At 43.3% G+C, this 12,305-nt stretch overlaps 1 protein-coding gene across 3 annotated transcripts in view; it reads right to left on the reverse strand.

Moving 5' to 3' along the window:
• The window catches only part of Ptpn12 (protein tyrosine phosphatase, non-receptor type 12), a 64,904-nt gene that overhangs the window by 51,896 nt on the left and 703 nt on the right, over positions 1-12,305 (reverse strand). Inside the window, exon 1 of one of the 3 annotated variants that reach the window (XM_026784654.1) lies at positions 12,176-12,246. The exons of the other annotated variants lie outside the window; for them this stretch is intronic. The gene's annotated coding sequence lies outside the window, so the exon portion shown is untranslated. Of the gene's footprint in view, positions 1-12,175; positions 12,247-12,305 lie in introns of those variants that run through there. 3 annotated transcript variants of the gene reach the window in all.

Raw genomic sequence — 12,305 nt, forward strand, 5'->3', positions numbered from 1 at the left:
CAATCTATGTATATCTAACACTAATTCAGTACAACAAGATGTAACAATCGATGCACATGTCTAACACTCATTCAGCACAACACATACGGCGGAGCTGACACACAGAAGCAGGAGGACTGGAAACACTTACTAGCTGGAGACCTTCCCTGCTTGACAGAAAATCAGTAAGGACAAACTGAAGTCCACAGCACCATCAATCGACTAGATATAACACTCTACAGAATACACGCTCCCCTCAAGCGCAAAGGACCCTGACCAAGACAGACCATGTAATGGGGCATAAATATGGGCCACAATAATATAAAACTGAACAAATTTACAAGAAAAGAAATTATATAGTGTTTGTTATTAAACAGAAATCAGTAACGGCAATTCTTGGCGATTAGACAGCACATTTCTACGAAATCCACGTGGGCTAGATAGAGGTAAGCCCAGTGCTATCACTCAGTACCAGCTCTTGTCTAGGAGAGACCGGGTCCTGGATTCAACCTCCACAGTAAGCAAATAAATAATGAAACCTCAAGAGAAAACTTACTCTGAACTGCAACCCTACACAAGGGAACTAGACACCTTTCCATAGCCCATCATTTCATGTGCTAGCTCGGGAACTGCTAGGATCCTCCTTCCCTTTTACTTTTCTGGTGCTAAAGACCAAATCACAGGGCTTCACGGATGTAGGTAAACCATTCCAACAAAGAACTAAACCTAAACCCCAGACATTTCCTTCAAAATGAACGAGTAAAAAGCCCACCACTTCAAAGGGAAATAAATGACGTAAGCAGACTTTTCAAGCAAAAATTCATGTTTTTCACACACACACAGACACTCGAGTTCACCACAAGCTTAACAGCTTTCAATATTTAATAAACACTTTGCACTTTTCTACGTCACTATCTCTGTAAAACTAGACTTTATTTCCATCACAGTAAGATAAAAAAATTCTATGAAGCCAAACTTTAGTGAGATCTGAAAAATGATGTCATTTTTCTCATCATTAATTTTTTACATTGAAGAGCTATCTCTTCAGAAAATTTATATATTGTCTTGATTATTTTGAAATGAAGATTTCTCCATTTCAATTTATTAACCTGTCTTAATTCCACATCACACAAAAGGGAATGATTTTATCAGTTTATGAAGTATGACTATGGAGACAATGTTGTAGAATATTTTTATGAGTAGGTAGATGACTCAAGATTACTTTAGTTCCGAGCCTATTAATTCAAAATATAAAAGTTTCATAGTAACTACTAGTGTGCAATTAGAGATCAATGGGGGGTTGGACAGAAAGCAAACAAGTAAGTGTGAAGGTGATCCCTAATTACCGCTCAGTAATGGGCAGCAGATGCACCTGCTTTCTTTTGACACACGGTTCCATCATGTCGCCTTGGCTGGCCTGGATTGCTAAGTAGACCTCAAGCTCACAGATCGGCCTGCCTGTTTCCCAAGTGCCACCACGCCCACCTTTCTTTAGCACACTACCAAGGTTAAAGACCAGGCACTACATTTGTGGGGTAGCTTCACTCCTCCATGCCCTGGTCAGGAGGCACTGCTTTGTTGTATACCCGAGAAAGCCACGTGACCAACCTTCATGAACTGGAACCTCTCAAACCAGGCCAAACACACCTTCTTACCAATTCTGAGAGCACAGGCCTCTAACCCCAGATCCCTGCCAAGTCAAAGGGCAGCACGAGCAGTTTAGCAGGACCCCGCATCAAAAACAAGGGTGCTGGAGAGATGGCTTGGCAGGTACAACATGGCTCATGTCCTAGCACCCACACGGCAGGTGGCAGCCCTCTGAGGGCTCTCTAGGCGTCCACAGGGTGAACAGGTATAAATGTAAGCAAACACTCATATACGTAAAGTAACAACACTGACTTAACATGTACTGCGAAAATAGCAAATGCAAAAACAAAATACCATTTTTCTGTTCTAAGAGGTGACAACTTCAAGTATTTATTTGTTCCAGTAACAAAGGTGACTGAAAGACGGCCGGGACCTTAAAATAGTGTTTTGCGGGTTTGGTTTTGAAAACTATCTTGTCCTAGGCTACACACTTGTTAGGCTGCCTTCCTCCCTGGCAAACACCTTTCTACTCAGAAGTTTCTCCACACACATGAACAAGCTCTCACACACACCTCACTGCCAAGTTGCCTCTTAGTAACCCGAAAGCGAGATGTAACAATTCTAGTCATTCTGAGCTTTCCCTCACGCTCCAAACAGGCTACTGAATTACTACTGTATGGTGTAGGGGCGCCTTTATTAGGCAGAAATGGGCAAAACAGAGGAGTGCAGAGAAGCCAAGCCAAGTACAAACAGCCCCGCTATGTCAGACAGACATGGCAGAATCATAGAAGGGCTGACATGGGAAGAGTCTTCTCCTTTCATCGTAACCTAGTATGGTGTAGGCTGTCACCATCAAACAAAAGGTTTTCTGTGACTGATAAAGTGTTAGCCTAGGCAGCGCAGTGTCAAGGACCGGTGTGAAGGTGTCAGGTCCCCTGGAACTGGAGTCACGGACTACTGTGAGCTGCCATGTGGGTGCTGGGAACTGAACCCGGGTCCTCTAGAAGAGCTGAGCCACCTGTCCAGTCCCAGTTTCAGGATTCTTTAATATCAGAGTCTATGACTCCAGAGTAAAACCACCCTATATAAAAGTCGGGGAGGAAAGATCTAGAAACGCTCTTTACATCGGAAGCATGGGATGTGTAATTCCTTTTCTGTCTTGCTTTGTTCTCAGCGCAAATGCAACCTTAAAACCTACGCTAAGGACATTTTTAAATGTAATTTATTTGAAGCATGTGAACGTAGAGAAGGGACTCAGCAATCCACAGGAATAAGTCAGCGGCCTCGGGACCCTTTCCCGCATTCAGGCTCCTGGCCTGACGTCCCTGGACGACAGACTACAAACTATAAAATGATATAACCCTTTTCTCCTCAAGTTACTTTTGGTCATGGTGTTTTATTACAGAACTGGAAACTCTAACTAAAGCAGCCCAATAGCAGTTATCACTGGCTTATCATGGAAGGTCCTGGAATGAATACCCAGCACCAAAAAGAAGAAAAAAGCAAAAACCAAGATTTTTTTTAACGTGTTTTTTCTTACAGTGCTGGAAGGGATGCAGCCCAGGCCCTGTAGATGCTACCCGAGCACTTTCCTACTGAACCCATCCCCAACCCACAAGTAAGGAAATAATCTAACAACTGGGAAAAGAGGAAAAGGACACCACGTATCTGAATTAATGTGAAATTATCAAATTTAAGAACACTATTTATTAAAATGGAGTGGTGGTGCATGCCTGTAATACCAGTACTCAGAACACCAAGGCAGCTACAGCAAGATCCAGGCCAGCCTGTGCTACGTACTGAGTCACTGTTTCAAAAAAATATTCAAAGCAGCAGTGACCATATGTCCAGAACTCGATTTTGAAAGATCCCACTCTATGATCAAACAAATAATAGTACAGAAAAATATTCTTTAGTCTAACATTCAAAAACGAAGATCAAGTTAACGTCATCTGTCATTAGACAGCTGTTTACTGTACACAACACAACCCCATCCCTCCGCATCTCTGGAGTGTTGCTGGTTGTCTCGACAAGCTCTTCCAGAATCAGCTTAGAGTTGGCAGGATGGCTGGGGGTAAGGGAGTTTCCTGCTGAGCCTGACAACACACATGACAGAAGGGGACAGACTCCAGTAACTCATCTTCTGACCACCACAGGCATGCCCCTCCCCACAGTAGAATTTTTAAAGAAATTTCAAAAAGAAGAATCAGATTAAATATGTTATATTACTGAACTGCTCGGGCACATTTATGCTTTTCCTATCTCTCTTCTAAATTTAAATATACTTTTATTGGCACAATACAGTATCTTCGATGTCCACTGACAACATTCTAAGAACTATTTAGACACTACATACACGTATCTTGGTCTTCCCAAGTATCATATCCTCAGCTTCTTTAGGTACCGTCAGTGTCCATTCTACACACGGTGCCTAGAACATGGTGGGCACTCATAGATCTCAGTAAGTATTTTCTTGTAGAACTAAGAATATGACAGAGACCGCAGATGAAAAGGGCAAATCTATGACTACCTTTAGTGCCCACCAGGGCAGCCACTCACATCTGAAAAGAAGCTGTTACAGGAAATGCACCAAGACTAACAGGATCCCCGCCTAGCACTCCAAAGCCACGGCTGCATCTCATGTCCACCACTGTCAGTAAGTACATAAATCTAAGAAAATGTAACCACTGTGGAATAGGAAACATGATGAAAGAACTCAGCTCCTTTGAGGAAGAGTGGGGGCTCAGAACAGGTGCATCACTTCACTTATCTTAGGACTTTTTCAATTCAAACCTAATCAAACCTTTTTCATTTTTTGAGACAGGGTTTCTTTGTGTAGCTCCAGGTGACCTGGAACTCACACTATAGCTCAGGCTGCCCTTGAACTCAGAGATCTGCCTGCCTCTGCCTTCCAAGGGCTGGAATTAAATTTGTAAGCCACCACCACGTGGAAAAAAGCCTTTTTTCTATGTAGTATTAAAAATCCAATTTTACAGTGAAAAACAAGTACTTTCAGATCAGTTACATTAATATATTTATTCCAGAAAAGCAGAAATTAAGTACACGTTCTCTTCTATACTTTAGGTAAATAGTGAAATCATTCTAAACTTTTAATTGTCAGAGTGTGGTGATTTAATTTTGTAATTCCAGCACAGACGAGGCTGAAGTAGGACTGCTCCAAGTTTGAGGCCATTTTAGACTACAAGCAAACAAAATTAGTTATTTCTCTCTTTATTAATTATATATATGAGACAAGGTCTCTCTATGTAGTCCTGGCTGCCCTGGAGCTCTCTATGTTGATCATGCTGGCATTGAGCTCTGAGATTCTCCTGTCTCTGCCTCCCAAGTGCTGGGATTAAAGGCGTGTGCCACCACACCCAGCCTCAAAATTTTAATTTTTTCATCTTCAAAATTCCAGTCTGTAAGAGGCAAACTTAGATTTCTAAGAGGGTAAGAAGTATGCCCAACAGTACACCACAGATATGCAAGATTTCATTTATTTGATAAGAGCATTCAAGGATGAGAAATAACGTTTCAGAAAGAAGAACCACAAACCACCAAGTACAGAGAGGTAGTGGGAGACTCTGCGGAGGCTTTGGAAGGTCAAGCCTCTAAGCTAGGAAAGAGAGCTTTGGAGACAAAGCTCAGTAGTGTGTGCCCTGAAGGCCCTTGCTTCAGTCCCGGGAGAGGAAGAGGAGGGGAAAGCGAAGAAAGGGGAGGAAGGGTGAGAAGGGGAGAGGAGAAAATGAGGGTGGAGAGGTGATAAAAATGAACCATGCTTCCAGTGGGTCTTACAGAGACGTACTGAAAGAAACCATACAACCGGGAAGGAAGAGGTTAAATGTCTGTCTCCTGATTTTACTAGCATGGTTCCCTTTAGTGTAAAGATGCCAATTTCGGGAAAGTGAGTATGAGCTATGGGATGGACTGAACGAGAAAGACATTAGAGGCAAGGAGACGGCAAGCGCTACTTTGTAATTACTTCCCAAACACCCACCGGCTCACCCAAGATCACCTAGATTTTACTAATTAAATTCAAAACCAGAAGCTTAAATTGGGTGTTTACTAAAAAGTACATTATTTACGGGGTGTGCCCCACCTAGATGAGCCTGGATGTCTAAGTATTCTAAGCAGCACTCACAGAAACAGAGGACAGAATTATTCAGGTTTTTGCACAAGAAACTGCAAATAACAAACCACACTTAAAAAAAAATTAAAGGGGCTGGAGAGATGGCTCAGAAGTTAAGAGCATTGCCTGCTCTGGTTCCAAAGGTCCTGAGTTCAATTCCCAGCAACCGCATGGTGGCTCACAGCCATCTGTAGTGAGATCTGGTGCCCTCTTCTGGACTGCAGGCATACACAGACAGAATGTTGTATACATAATAAATATTAAAAAAAAATTTAAAGGTTTTACTCCAGCCTAGCATTCTTTTTAAACTAGAGAAAAAATTACTGATCCATTTCCGTGAAGGTCAGCCAGTGTGGACACGTGTGAACGTGGGCCCTTGGGAACTAGATTTACTAGACACCTGTGAGACAACAGGTGTGGTGCTGGGAACGGAACCTGGGTCATCTGTAAGAGCAGCACGAGCTCACTCTCCACACGTGTGTGTGTGTGTGTGTGTGCACGCCACAGTGCTCAAGTGGAGATCAGCTCTGTCCTTCCACCATGTACACTCACGGGGTTGAGCACAGGTCCTGAGGTTAGCAGCCAAGAGCCATCTCCCTGACAATTCTGTATTCTCTCCCGGCGATTGCTCAAAGTACTACCACACTGTGTAACCTGGCAGTGCATAGGAGAGGGGAAAACAGCTCTCATGGTAGTCTAAGACTATATTGGACTTTTTGAAGAATTCACCTGATAAATAAATCTTTGTCTTAATAGCAGTAAACCTGGCTACAATTTCTACCTGTTCAATGGGCAGCAATGCTTATCCTACAGACAAGGCATCAGGGAAGATCAAGAATGAAGTGCTGTCTCTAGTCTAGGAGATGTTTCAGCTGAAGTTAGTCAGAAATGTAAATGTTTATAAGCTTAAGGAAATGAGTGGTATAGAAACATAAATGTGTTTAATGTATGAAAAATTAAATTTATCTGAATGTTAATGTCTATTTCATCTAAATTTCAAATACTGAAAAAAAGCCAGTTATATTCTAAAAGTATAATTACCTAGAAATCATCTAGGAAATTAACAGGTTAAGCAAATTTTTAGTGCACTGTATCAAAGATCTGGGAAATTAGAAGGTTCACCGCCACTTTTGGAATTTAAAATTTAAGTACGTCTGGCTGAATACAGAGGATGGGCAAGAAAGCAATAATTAAATTAGTGACACTAAGCATTGAGATTAGCCCAATTTTAGGATATTTAATTATAATATTAAAATATTTCCTATCTCTGGTTTTCAAAAACCAGTTACATATACAAAATTCTTCAAGCTAACTCAAGATGCTATTTCACACTTGCAAAGACAACAACAATCAGAAAGAGACAGCAAAACTGGACACCACATATGTTCCATCAGTATGTGGGTGTTAGAAGAAACTTAACCAGCTCAACAATCCCGACAGTTCTCAGCTGAGTATCTACGAGAACTGAGAACATGCGCCCACGCAGTCACACGTGCTCAGAGCAGCATTGCTATCCCAGTGGCCATAGGGGAACAGACCAAGGAATGGAGAACATGGATTCTCCACATACAAGATTATAATTCAGTCATTAAAAAAAGTACTATCAGTCCACACTGCAACATGAATGAAGCCTGCAAACGTCAGCCTAGGGTAGCGGCAAACTGTAATCCCAGCCCTGGGAAGGAAGACTGAAGCCGGCCAGTGCCCAGCCAGCAAGGACCACACAGCAATATCCTAACTCGAAGAAACCAAATCACCAAAAACAGAACAAGCCAGGTGAAACAAAACATTATGGGAAGACAGTCATAAAACAGACACTCCAATTCTATTTACACCGACTGTCCGGTCAGGTAAACCCCGGCGACAGAAGGGGACTCCTGAAGGCTGTGACTAGGAGTGACCGCAAAAAACGCTCTGTATTGATTGTGACGATGGCCGTCCAACTCCGTGGCTACACTAAAAACTATCAACTGCATACTCTGAACAAACTTCATGGTTGGCAATTCTATCGCTATAAAGCTACTGCCGACTTTAGTAGAGTCTGAAGCCTGAGATCTCCACACACCTTCATTCTCCCTTTTCAAATACAAGCACCAAATCTCAAGACTTCAGGGTTTTAGCTACATGTACTTAAAAGAAAATAAATGCATAGATAATAAATAGTAGGAAAACATTCTCTCTCAAAGCCTGGGTCTTTTTGTGGATTCTACCATCTAGTTTCAAAATGTTAAAATATGTGGAAGAAAACTATACCTACATCTCACCTACCTTCTCTTTAAACCGTTTAGTCTGGTCTCTTCCATACTCTAGTCCCAAACTGCTTTTTCTAGAAAGCAGAGCCCCTCTCACCCAACGGAAAGGTGCTTTCCCACTAGCACTGTGACCTGAGTCTAGTGACAGCTCCTTCCTCGGGTCCCCCATTCTGACCACACCTTCCCAGGAACATTCCCAAACACTTCCCTAAAGCTTCCCTAAATGCTTGTCTCAGTCAGATTAGGCACTCAATCTGCCGCCAACCTCTTCCTCAGACTCCTATGCTTCCCACCTCCTTAAGCCCACCCAGGGAATAACAGTGAGCTCCCCATGCATACCGGACACTGCACAGGCATTTAGCATGTCCCAAACTAAATTCATCTTCTGCTCTGGAACTTTTCCTACGACCTTATTTCTTTTTTATCCACTGTACCAAATGGTACCTTATAGCTTGATTACATCCCCAGCTAGAAATCTTCGCGTTATAATACTATGTTCATACCTAGTAAATCATTGAGACATCTCTCTCTTCTTCCTCCACCCCCAGTCTAGTATTTAGGCCTAGTTTTGAACTCCAGGCCCCTCAGCCTTCTGAGTGCTAGGACCACGAGTAGGTACCACCACACTAGGCTCGTCAATCCTCACCAAATCTGTTCAGATCAAGCCCTTCCTGCCAAGTACTACCTTTCTTAAAACATTCCACGGCCCTCCAGAGTCTATTTTCTCTGAGTGAGATAAGGCTCACAGAATCTCAGAGAGCAGGTTGAGGAGGTGTGGTGTGGGGGGAGAGGAAGGAAAGCCACAGGAATGCTAAGCTAGCACACTCGCTGTTCTCGGTAATCTCACTTTCCCTGTGGCTCTAAAAGGTATTTCAACCTACAGCCTTCCACATACACCCCAAACGGCAAACTCATTTAATATACTAAGGTTTTTCTGGAGCATTTTTTTGTTTCATTTTGTTAACTCAACGGCATGGTTTTCCAACTTGGTGTTACAATGTCAGAAGGCTGAATATGCCTGCAGGAGATGCAAGGGGAATCGTGTACAATCACCATTATGACCTTACAGAAAATATAAATATTAAATACATGAGGTGGTAACCTCTTCTCACAGCCCAAACCCTACCTACCTGTCTCAGACATCAGCTTTTGTCTGCACTATATACCGGCTCTCTAGTCCTCAGTGCATGGTTCAGTCAACTCCAGGGATGTTTATGGAGTAAAACCTGATGCTGGGGCTGGAGAGATGAAGGGCACTGGGTGCTCTTCTGGGCATCAGTATGCACACGGTACACTAACATGCACATAGGCAAAATACCCATACATATGAATAACTCAAATAAATAAAACTTTCAGAAAACCTGTCAAATACCAATGAGCACCACCATCTCAGCCTAAAAGCTGAGAGTAAAGATGAAGTCCGGACCTGTCACCAGCTTTTTAACAACACCAGCATGTCCGGACTCACGTGCCTGTCACCGTCTGCACAGTCTTGGTGCCCATGCAAGGCCAAGAACAAACCAAACGACAGTGAATTCCTTCTTCCCTCTGTCCACCTTGCAGACAAGGTCTCACTCTCATATAAACTAGGCTTGTCTGAAACCCCCAACCTTCCAGCCTCAGCTCCTGACTGCTAGGACTACTACGTGCCTGTTGAGTTCAAGGTCAGCCTTTACGCAGGCAGCAAGTTCAAAGCTAGTCTAGGCTCTGTGAGATCTAGACTCAAAAACACCAGGAAGAAACGAAAAGAATTCCAAATCAAACAAGATACAATTTCTAAACCATTAAATAAAATCAAGATAATTACAATATATATACACGTAAACCTTACTGGCACATATTTTTATTTAAGTTGTAAATATGTATTCTCTGATCTAGTACACTTCCTGTAAAGAGGTATTAGGCAATAATCAATGTAGAGGCTTTATTCATGTTAAAGCATTTAATAGAAATTACAACAGACTAAACATTCGACTACAAGCAATTGGTAAACCATAGTCACACTGTGACAGAGTCACTTAAATTATTGCTAGAAAGTAGCTGTAATTAATAAAAGACACCAAAAATCTGAGTTTAAAAAACCCCAAAGACAAGAATATAACACAGGTATGGCAGGCTCATATCTTAATCTCATAATTAATATTGGGAGGCAGGGATCAGTTCAAGGGCAGCCTGGGTCACAGTGAGCTCAGTTCCCTGTCCCTCAAGGGAAAAAAAATTCCCCAACTACCTAAAAGGCCTGTGTACTTATTGTGACATAGACATTACAAACAAACACAGGGAGAATGATGGAAACAGTCACAGTATGAATGACCAATCAACTTTCCCAAGCACAAGCATCACCATTACTGATTACTACTTTTAATAGTATTCTAAAATTTCCAATATTGAAACTATATTGCTTTATAATGAAACAGCTGCTGTAGTCGTCTCTTTTAAGATTCAGCTCTACAATGTTAAAATTTTAAAATGAAGTTTTTAATCCACATCAGAAGATAAGAATAACAAGTCAGAGTTTATCAGGATCATCTTTGGTTCTCTTTCCATAACAGAAGATAGTTCCTTTCCAGCCTTCTAGTTCAGGGGGAAAAAAAGAGCCAACCGCCAAAAGTCTTAATTATAGCTGTTGCTTATCAAGTCAGGAAATAAAAAAAAAAGCAAGCACTATAAAAGAATAGCTTTAGTCATCAAATCTCTAATGTAGAATTACCTAGCTACTTTGGTAGTGTAGAAGAATGGGAACAGATCTGGTCCTTGTGAAATGACACCTCCAACAGAAATCCCTGACTCACCTCCAAAGCAAGAAGCCCAAGGCTAAAACCCCTGTCTAGAAGTTCAAGGACTGGGCACCTGTCTGAGCGGCCTCTGCGTTACCAAACAATGCCCCTTGACAGAGCTATCCAGAAACAGCCAAGGAGCAGCCAGGGACCACAGGGCCCTTCCATAACCAAGGAAGGCTAAAACCATTATTTTTCAACAAATACATAAAGTAAGTTGTTTTCTTCTACTTTCCTACCGAGTGGTAAAAAGGGGACTCATCTAATTTCGTAAATGACATTCAAAAGAAACTAACACAATCAAAGTTCTTGATGGTAGGAAGGGAAAATTACACTTTAACCTTTATAGATTAAAAGTCCCTTCCCCAAAACAGTAACAGAAAGTGTTTAAAATAAAAGGATCTACATTTCTCAGTCTTCACCATACACTAAATAAAACCTTGCTCCTACTTTCTATTTTTACACATCTGAGAGGTGGAAATCACAAAACTCCACAATGCCATGAACACTGTGCCGACTAACATTGAAGTCTTATTAGACAGAAATCTCTTTAAAATATGAAAACCTTCTGTACTATAAGTCACTTCGTCTGCACTTTTAAATAAAAACTCGCCAACGTTTCGGACCCACTCATTTTTATAGACCTCAACCTTGTACGGCTCTCCGTGACCAAATTTCAGGTTGAGATGCGTACTATGAGAAGCGCACCTTGTCCGGGAGCACATTTGTTCCCTAGCTCCTTTCCCAGCCCCCGCTAAGGAGCGAAGGACTTCCCAAGTCCCATTTCCTTTTCCCCAGACCTCCAGGGTTTCCAACGCTCCAGTCTTGCGCAACATCCGTAGGAGCAGCAGCCGCAACCACGGCCTCGTAAGCCGGGAAACAACCCTTAGAGGGAACATTGTCCAGCAGAAAAATAAAAGGAGCAGGGAGGGGGCAATGTAGGAAGTCGGCTGCTGGTCTCACGCCTTCGGAATGGGCACCCCCCCAATTACGTACCTAGAGCAATTTCACCTACTGGATTTTAACCCTCACCCCGACTCAAGCCTGCCTACACAAGCAGAGTGCGGAAAGGGGGGGGGGCGGCGGAAAAGGGGGGTGACGGGAAGGTTATCTCCCAGTTCAGGGCTTCAGCCCGTACAGTCGCCTCCACCCCACCAGGACTATTGTTCCCAAGTTCCCCACCCCCACCCCGGATAGGAAGTGATAGTCACATCCCCTCCGGCCCCGGCAATATCCCCTAGGGTCCCCAGTGAGCTTCCTCCAAGATAACCCCCATCCACCCCCCCCCCCCCCCCCCACCCCCCCCCACCCCCGCCAAACCTAAAGTCACGCCGGCCTCACAGACAGCCTTAACCCCGGGTCTCAGAAAAAGAAACCGGACGGGACCAACGGAGATCAGGTAGAGCACGGGATTCCGTACGGACAACCCTTTGGCAAGCGGTGATAATCACCGTGAACTCGGACCCAGGCCGGCAGCAGCAAAGGGACTCGGCGAGTGAACGCCAACACCGCCCTCGCTCCCCGCTCCGCCGGCCGCGGCCCGACGGCTCGCCCCGACCCTCCCCGGAGGGGCAGGCGGGG

Source organism: Microtus ochrogaster, chromosome 26 (assembly GCF_000317375.1).
Source record: "Microtus ochrogaster isolate Prairie Vole_2 chromosome 26, MicOch1.0, whole genome shotgun sequence".
NCBI lineage: Eukaryota > Metazoa > Chordata > Mammalia > Rodentia > Cricetidae > Microtus > Microtus ochrogaster.